This window comes from Saccoglossus kowalevskii, chromosome 13 (assembly GCF_978046115.1).
Source record: "Saccoglossus kowalevskii chromosome 13, keSacKowa6.1, whole genome shotgun sequence".
NCBI classification, from domain to species: Eukaryota; Metazoa; Hemichordata; class Enteropneusta; family Harrimaniidae; genus Saccoglossus; species Saccoglossus kowalevskii.
In genome coordinates, this window is record NC_140653.1 from 10,474,171 (window position 1) to 10,483,865 (window position 9,695).

The following is a 9,695-nucleotide window of genomic DNA, read 5'->3' on the forward strand; positions in this document are numbered from 1 at the left end:
TCTGGGCATAAAACGAACTTGGAACAAAATAAATCGTTCATCCAAACATGGACGTACTAACGTTAGTACTAACGTTAGTACGTCCATGATCCAAACGACCTGCGTCCTTGGAGGTCTAGTCTTATGGCACGTGTTTCCGAGCGAAAATGCCAGCAAAGATACCCAGGTTACAAATATTAATCTGTAATTTACTCTGATGTAGGAATAGGTGACAAAGGTCAAAACCAAATTTGAAGGAATCCAAAAACTTTAACTTACTGCACATGAATTTCACGACGAAGTTTTCAACGTTCTGGCTATGTCTGTGCGATTGCAGTCTTTGAAACAAAATTGAGGGACTCCAAAAACGCAAGTTATGGCACGAGAAAAACGCAATGTAATGCAAGTAATGCAATATCCCGACGAATGTTCGTCTATTCTTCAATGTTTATTTGGTGATACGAATGATTCAGCCAAGCCCTTAGTGGGGAGGTTATTTATTAGTAGCGCCCGGGGAATAACAATTTAGCGTGAATGGCTTTCCGAGCAAAAAAGGTCGAAGTCAAAAACAGAAAAAAAAAGAAACTATTTTTGCTCAGTCATCCATTTTGAATGGATGTCAATTACTTGGACAGTTATAACCAAGAAGTGAGAGACTACTTACCGCTACGGTGACTGCGACCCCAATCATATTTTAATTTTAGTAAGCGAGGGTAAAAACAGTGTTTTGTTATGCAGATTTTGAACGTATTTTAGTGCAAATACATTTGTTGATTGCCTAGCACAGCGAATGCAATTTAATGTGAGTGAATGTCACTAGTAAGGTTTAAATGTTGGCAAAATGGCAAAATCATTGTTATGCAAATTTACTCGAGTTTTCTGGGTGATAGCTACGTGAATTTGAACCAAAATGTTATCCACAAGACTCCAAATCCGATAGCCAATGAAACGTTATTGAAAGCGAATGAACACGTCAAGCAAAAAAGACTGTCTCGAGTCGTGGCGTAAAATGGAGGTATATACCATTGTTGACTCTTGAGGGGAATGGAAATCAGTCGATTTAAGGGTGTCGCAATAAGTGAGGTAGCAAATCGTTTTTATGCTACGAAAAAGTGAAGACGTTGAACCTACTCTTTGGACTTTAGTACAAGGTCATTTTTGTTTGATTACCTAATGTTTTTAGGTTCATGTGCTGCAAGTTACAGAGCACATACATAAAGTGGAATTTGTTAGTACTCCAAATACCCAAACATATATTAGCACAAGGCAGTAAAAAGTAATTTTAAAGTTTTGAAATTCAGTCCTTCTAATATGTATCAGGATTTAACGAGAAAATCCATGGTGTAATAGTTGTTTTGAAATGCTTTGGAATTTTTCATTTTTGTGTGATTATGTATACATTTTCATCTTGGAACCAGTGCCATCTTAAGTTCATTATAGAAAAATGCCTTTGTCTTTATTCTCGTATTGTAATTAGATTTGTTCAAAGTTTTTTTTTTCACAATTGTCAGTTTATACTGTGAGCAGTAATCTCCCAAATAGATGCACTGGGTTAACTTTGTACAACTACACTGTATGTGTATCATTACATTTCCATTGTGTGACTTGAGTAGGTTTTTCAATCTTATTATAATCAGGGCCATCTGGAGTTCATTATTAAAAAGTGCCTCCATTTGATCTTTGTGAGAAGTCATTGTATGGTAATTAGATCTGGTCAAGGTTTATATTTAAGCTCAGTTTTCAACAATTGGTACTGTCATCAGTAGAAACACATTCTTTTAGTTTACTTGGTTTGTCAAACCACAGTCACGAGGGAGTGTGGTTAAGCATTATAAGATAGTATTCTACTGTAAGCAGTTGTACTCGCTACTAGTCTGCATTGTTCAGTGAGTGCAATAAGTTTTGTAAAGTTGCTACTGTACAATAAGTTATAGCCTACAGTTCACATATAATAATTATATTATAAGTTGCTTTAAAGCATATTCAGTATTCTTTAGTGCAATAAGTTTTCTAAAGTTATTACTGTACAATCACTTATATCCTATTAAGTCACATAAGATAATTATACTATAAATTGACATAATTATATAGTATACTGAGCAGTATTTGCTAATATCCAGACTATTAAATTAACTTTGCACAATTACATAAGTGTCATTCCAATATTTTCATTATTTAGAATGCCTCGACTTAGGAAAAAGAGTTTTAGACTAAAACGCGAACAAATACTAATACATAAAAGTTATTACTATGGCTATATTAAAGCTCTGATAATAACTGGTATAAATTCAATGATGATAGCGTAACACTTATTGATATCGAAAAAAATTTAAAAGAACGGGATTACATGTTATCAAATGATAGAAATAAATAGTATTTTTTATGAATTTAATAATTACAGTCAAGAACCATGTCATATACTTAGTTGGTAAGATTTATCTTCTGATGTAGATCAGGTTCAAAATAAGGCTGATGTTAGTTCATCTCTTAAATATGATATTTTAAGTAAAGAATTACACAGGCAAATTGAGCTTGATGAAATAGAAAAGAGGCATGTGAAAGCTGATGTTATTGGTCGTAAGAGGGAATATACACAACAATATATAAAACAAAAACGTAAAAACCAATGTTATCGTCAACCAGAGCCAAGAAAAAAAAATATCTCGCATCTGGAGAAGGAAGGATATTCAAGAAGATTAAGTAGGGAAAATATAGAACAATTAGAGAAGGAGAAGAAATGCAATGAGATTAAAGAGGACAAATATAACAACTTGAGAAAGAGTGTAATACAAAGAGATAAAGTAAAAAAAAATGTAAAACAATTGGAGAAGGAGAGAAATGCAAAGCGATTGAAAAGAAAAAATGTGTAATGCTAAGAGATTGAAAGATAAAAATGCAGTTGAAAACGATCGATTTAGTGAAGTCATTAATGAATTTCTGAGAAATGTGTCTGAAGGACCAGAATATTTATGTTATCGCTATTATCAAACATGGTATAGACATTCTGTTATTGAATGTAATCATGAACAATATAATGAGGAACTTGCTAAATTAGGTATAACTGATTTTAAATCAGTAAGTGATAAACAATGGATATGCAATACTTGTTCTAATTCCCTGAAATGAGAAGCAATCCCAACATGTTCATATGCTAATGAAATGAAATTTCCTGACAAAAATGCTAAATTAAGTTTATACCCACTTAAAGAAAGATTGATTTTTCCAAGAATTTATGCAAATAAAGGAGCTACCACGTGGTTGTCAATTAAGTATCCATGGTAATATTGTCAACGTAGTTGCTCATGTAAATAGCACAATTGTGAATTTACCATGAAAATTAAGTGAATCAGAAACGGTACCCATTAAATTGAAAAGGAAACAGCGGTCGTGTTCAGTTAGAAAACATTCGTCCTTATAAAGTGTTAGAGTCTCAGTTTAGTTATTTATTGAGCAAGACTGAACTGTTCAAATCATAGGGTATAATTGTCTCTGATATCTTGTTATATAACACTCTTAATGAAAGTGGTGATTAGGGCAGTTTTGTGAATGAAGTCACTAATAATTAGAATACTGTGGAATCAAACAACGACAATGATAGAAGCAGAACATCACACAATCAACACCCCTCCCTCAAATGTATAGCTTAGGGTGTTATTTGGTAGTAAGAAATGAAAATTATGTTATGAAGTTTCACTATTTCAAGAATTGAGCCAATTCTTGGTCTCAACTTCACCAGTTGTATTAACTATTCCCTTGCGGGCAAGGTTTCAAATGTTTTACTCCCGTGTGCAAAGCACATAATGGGAGTTTTTGCAGAGTGAGTGAGTGAGTGAGTGAGTGAGTGAGTGAGTGAGTGAGTGAGTGAGTGTGTGTGTGTACTTGGATTGCTATATGTTGCGAGGACAAAAATACATATATATAGCTACTTCCGAGGACATACACACCTTCCGAGGACCTTTTTCATAGTCCTCGGAAAACATAATTTATATTAATAGTTAATTCGATTATTAATACGTTTTGTGTAGCTTAGGTTTAGTATCGGGGGAAGGTATGGTTCACGTTATATTAATATTAATATAATTGTACCATACCTTACCCCGATACTAAACCTAAGCTTCGCAAACATTTCTATGTTCAGTCACGGGATATTCAACTCTTGTTTAATTAAACCTAATTAAAATGCAATTCTCCATTGTATTGCATTGTAATTGAGTTTAATTAAACTCCAATTAAAACGCAACCCTATATAGGAACGCGTTTTAATCGAGTTCATATCGCAACTATATTAAAAGTTAATTCAACTATATTAAAAGTTAATCCAATGAAGTCCTCGGAACATATTGCAATACAAGTATGTGTGTGTGTGTGTGTGTGTGTGTGTGTGTGTGTGTGTACTTGGATTGCTATATGTTGCGAGGACAAAAATACAGATATATAGCTACTTCCGAGGACATACACACCTTCCGAGGACCTTTTTCATAGTCCTCGGAAAACATAATTTATATTAATAGTTAATTCGATTATTAATACGTTTTGCGTAGCTTAGGTTTAGTATCGGGGGAAGGTATGGTTCACGTTATATTAATATTAATATAATTATACCATACCTTACCCCGATACTAAACCTAAGCTTCGCAAACATTTCTATGTTCAGTCATGGGATATTCAACTCTTGTTTAATTAAACTTAATTAAAATGCAATTCTCCATTGTATTGCATTGTAATTGAGTTTAATTAAACTCCAATTAAAACGCAACCCTATATAGGAACGCGTTTTAATCGAGTTCATATCGCAACTATATTAAAATTTAATTCAACTATATTAAAAGTTAATCCAATGGAGTCCTCAGAACATATTGCAATACAAGTATGGGTGTGTGTGCGTGTGTGTGCATGTGTGTGCGTGTCTGCGTGTGCGCGCGTGTGCGCGTGCGCCCGTGCGTGCATGTGTCTGTGTGTGTGTGTACTTGGATTGCTATATGTTGCGAGGACAAAAATACAGATATATAGCTACTTCCGAGGACATACACACCTTCCGAGGACCTTTTTCATAGTCCTCGGAAAACATAATTTATATTAATAGTTAATTCGATTATTAATACGTTTTGCGTAGCTTAGGTTTAGTATCGGGGGAAGGTATGGTTCACGTTATATTAATATTAATATAATTATACCATACCTTACCCCGATACTAAACCTAAGCTTCGCAAACATTTCTATGTTCAGTCACGGGATATTCAACTCTTGTTTAATTAAACTTAATTAAAATGCAATTCTCCATTGTATTGCATTGTAATTGAGTTTAATTAAACTCCAATTAAAACGCAACCCTATATATGAACGCGTTTTAATCGAGTTCATATCGCAACTATATTAAAAGTTAATTCAACTATATTAAAAGTTAATCCAATGAAGTCCTCGGAACATATTGCAATACAAGTATGTGTGTGTGTGTGTGTGTGTGTGTGTGTGTGTGTGTGTACTTGGATTGCTATATGTTGCGAGGACAAAAATACAGATATATAGCTACTTCCGAGGACATACACACCTTCCGAGGACCTTTTTCATAGTCCTCGGAAAACATAATTTATATTAATAGTTAATTCGATTATTAATACGTTTTGCGTAGCTTAGGTTTAGTATCGGGGGAAGGTATGGTTCACGTTATATTAATATTAATATAATTATACCATACCTTACCCCGATACTAAACCTAAGCTTCGCAAACATTTCTATGTTCAGTCATGGGATATTCAACTCTTGTTTAATTAAACTTAATTAAAATGCAATTCTCCATTGTATTGCATTGTAATTGAGTTTAATTAAACTCCAATTAAAACGCAACCCTATATAGGAACGCGTTTTAATCGAGTTCATATCGCAACTATATTAAAATTTAATTCAACTATATTAAAAGTTAATCCAATGGAGTCCTCAGAACATATTGCAATACAAGTATGGGTGTGTGTGCGTGTGTGTGCATGTGTGTGCGTGTCTGCGTGTGCGCGCGTGTGCGCGTGCGCCCGTGCGTGCATGTGTCTGTGTGTGTGTGTACTTGGATTGCTATATGTTGCGAGGACAAAAATACAGATATATAGCTACTTCCGAGGACATACACACCTTCCGAGGACCTTTTTCATAGTCCTCGGAAAACATAATTTATATTAATAGTTAATTCGATTATTAATACGTTTTGCGTAGCTTAGGTTTAGTATCGGGGGAAGGTATGGTTCACGTTATATTAATATTAATATAATTATACCATACCTTACCCCGATACTAAACCTAAGCTTCGCAAACATTTCTATGTTCAGTCACGGGATATTCAACTCTTGTTTAATTAAACTTAATTAAAATGCAATTCTCCATTGTATTGCATTGTAATTGAGTTTAATTAAACTCCAATTAAAACGCAACCCTATATATGAACGCGTTTTAATCGAGTTCATATCGCAACTATATTAAAAGTTAATTCAACTATATTAAAAGTTAATCCAATGGAGTCCTCGGAACATATTGCAATACAAGTATGTGTGTTTGTGTGTGTGTGTGTGTGCGTGTGCGCCCGTGCGTGTACTTGGATTGCTATATGTTGCGAGGACAAAAATACATATATATAGCTACTTCCGAGGACATACACACCTTCCGAGGACCTTTTTCATAGTCCTCGGAAAACATAATTTATATTAATAGTTAATTCGATTATTAATACGTTTTGCGTAGCTTAGGTTTAGTATCGGGGGAAGGTATGGTTCACGTTATATTAATATTAATATAATTATACCATACCTTACCCCGATACTAAACCTAAGCTTCGCAAACATTTCTATGTTCAGTCACGGGATATTCAACTCTTGTTTAATTAAACCTAATTAAAATGCAATTCTCCATTGTATTGCATTGTAATTGAGTTTAATTAAACTCCAATTAAAACGCAACCCTATATAGGAACGCGTTTTAATCGAGTTCATATCGCAGCTATATTAAAAGTTAATTCAACTATATTAAAAGTTAATCCAATGGAGTCCTCGGAACATATTGCAATACAAGTATGTGTGTGTGTGTGTGTGTGTGCAATATAACTTGGTACACAGATGTCATAGGTCAATGCACAAACATCCTAATATCCTTGCATAATATTTACCTAATTCGCATACATAATACATTTTCAGCTTTTGATATTTTCATGTACTAAGCATTACATTTCAATGAAACTCGGTACATAGATACTCGTGGACTATGCAGAGACCTGATTATTTGTGCATAATAATTTGCATAATTAGTTAGTTATCAGCTTTTTTCTCAATATCTCAAGCACAAGTAATTTTAGAATAATATTTAATGTGTCTACTTTCAACAACGGTAGTTTTTTCTAAGTCAAAGTATTGTTTCACAAAACGATTTTTACTATTATTGGTTATTTATTTGTATTTAATGAATTTATCCTTGTATTTGTCTGCAAGTTGAGTAAGCCAATATATCCAACTAAAGGTCAAATAAAACACATTTGAAATGTTTCAGCCAGTAATATTTATGCGTTTCACGATTTTATTTACAGCAAAAATTTTGACAAAATTGGTCATATATTGCATGACAATGTTCATTAGTTTATCATGTACAATCTGAAGCTAATGTCTCATGGTACAATGAAATAGCATTATTTTGTGTGTTACAGTTATGCTTTTTGAGAAACATGTCCTAATATTTCTTGAAAATTGTTATTTTTAAAACAATTCTATAGATCACAATGTTAAAGAAAAATTTCATTTTTTGACACTTTTTAAAACCCTGATTTTTCAAATAATTCAGAACAACAAAAAGTACTCCGTCATTAATAATATATAATTATTTTAGCCTTTGTCACCAGGCTATATTTTGGGATATTGCATAATAATTCTGCTGTGGTCAAAGTGTTATAATAGTGTCAAAATGGCGACTTTTCACTAAAATACGACCATCAATTTCTCGAAAAAAAGGCTGGTGACCCCCAACTTTTTTCAGGCCAAATCCTTATATTGTCTTGGAGTACAGTTTATTACAAAATGAATAAATTCTGGGTATTTTAATTTACGTATAGGCTTCCACCTTATAAAAATAGATCATAGATAGTTATATCGTTATGTCTCATGATGCCATGTAAAACAAAAGGAACTTATGGATTGACCTCTGTGGATCTGAACCTATATTTTAGACATGCCTGGGCCGATAACATTCAAACTTCAAACATACATAACACATAACATATTATACATATGCACTTGTTTCACGTGATTCAAGATGATCGAATGACATGTACAGCCATGTTTGTACTGATAAATCATCATAATCAAGCATTTCCTGTATGTTTGCAGATCGACTTGTGTTCAAATTTGGTACATACATTGAACATTATGGGACTTTGATGCACATTATTTTGATTTTCTGATCAGATTCAAAATAACCGACTGGTGGTTATTTTGTTTTAATGAATGTGGTTCTAATTGACGCCCATACGAACTGAACGTATAATGTTAAGTAGCAGAGAAAAAATGTTTAAAGCGATTGCAAAGTTTCCTGATTTGTTTGGAAATTTGATATAAGTGGTTTAATTTTCGAAACCTATAACTCTATAAGTTCGAAAAAGTGATGAAAAGTGTCGTAAATAACCACAAATAGTTGGATTATGTTCAAATCATGTGGAGCTCATAGATACAATTTCAAAAGACATCTATAGTAGAGTGCCATGTGATCTGTCAATATGAAATGTAATGAGTAAATCGCCTAGTGAAACTTGAGGAATATTTCCCCTGAATATCGTAAAAACTGCTTTAAATCGTGAAAGCAATTTGAAAATTTGCAGAGAACAAAGTTGTGTAAAGCGATTGCAAAGTTGTTAAATTTGTTATGGAATTTGAGCTTGAATTTTCGAAAACTGTTAAATCATACATTCGTTCAATCAATTTCGAACGTGGCAATTTTACACTGGGTAACATTGTTACATGAAGTGCAACCAGGAACTTGCAGAACATGTTTGATAATGTTTAGTTAACGGGATTTGAAGACGGACACGCTGTCCATTACGTTGGCAAGTTATAAATAAACACATTTTTCGCGTTGATATATTTATGACGCTGTTATAACATCTGATGAGTTTCTAATGAAGACGGTGATACTGATACTTGCGTAAAGCTAGCCAACGCTGATAAGGCGAGCTAACATTTTTAAAATTAGTATTAATCTCTGACTTGTCTGTCTCGTGTATATCACGGAAATATTCGAAACGCAGTTCATACCAAGCATACGCAAAAGTGATAGAATATCTGGCTATATCTACCAGGATAATCCAGACATTGTGTCTACGATAACAATTTCAACCATAATCGCGCATTTTTTATGACTCCAGTTACGTGAAGAGTGAAATGCGCAACCATAGTCTGGTCCCCTGCCCTAATTTCAGCGCTGGAGGCGGTTTCAGCGTTGAAATTGGGACAGGGGACTAGACTCGTGCAACCAATGCTATGGAGACATGAGAAACAAAACAAAAGTGTTATACATTTTTACCGCAGAAGGCGCTTCATAAGATTGCTTCGCTCTATAATGTCGCCTGCATCACGGTTGGTAACCGTTCCTGCATGTATGGAGCATTTTTGTTCTTTAGCCTGTATCAGCTTGTTAAAAATAGTGTATGCACTATTTTCATTTGTCGTATGTTACACGAAGTTTTGTCATCCGGTTTA

The 9,695-nt window shown here is 33.7% G+C and overlaps 1 pseudogene; it reads left to right on the forward strand.

Moving 5' to 3' along the window:
- Positions 1 to 2,849, forward strand: part of LOC102808258 (uncharacterized) — an 81,107-nt pseudogene extending 78,258 nt beyond the window's left edge.
- Positions 2,850 to 9,695: the final 6,846 nt, after the last annotated feature.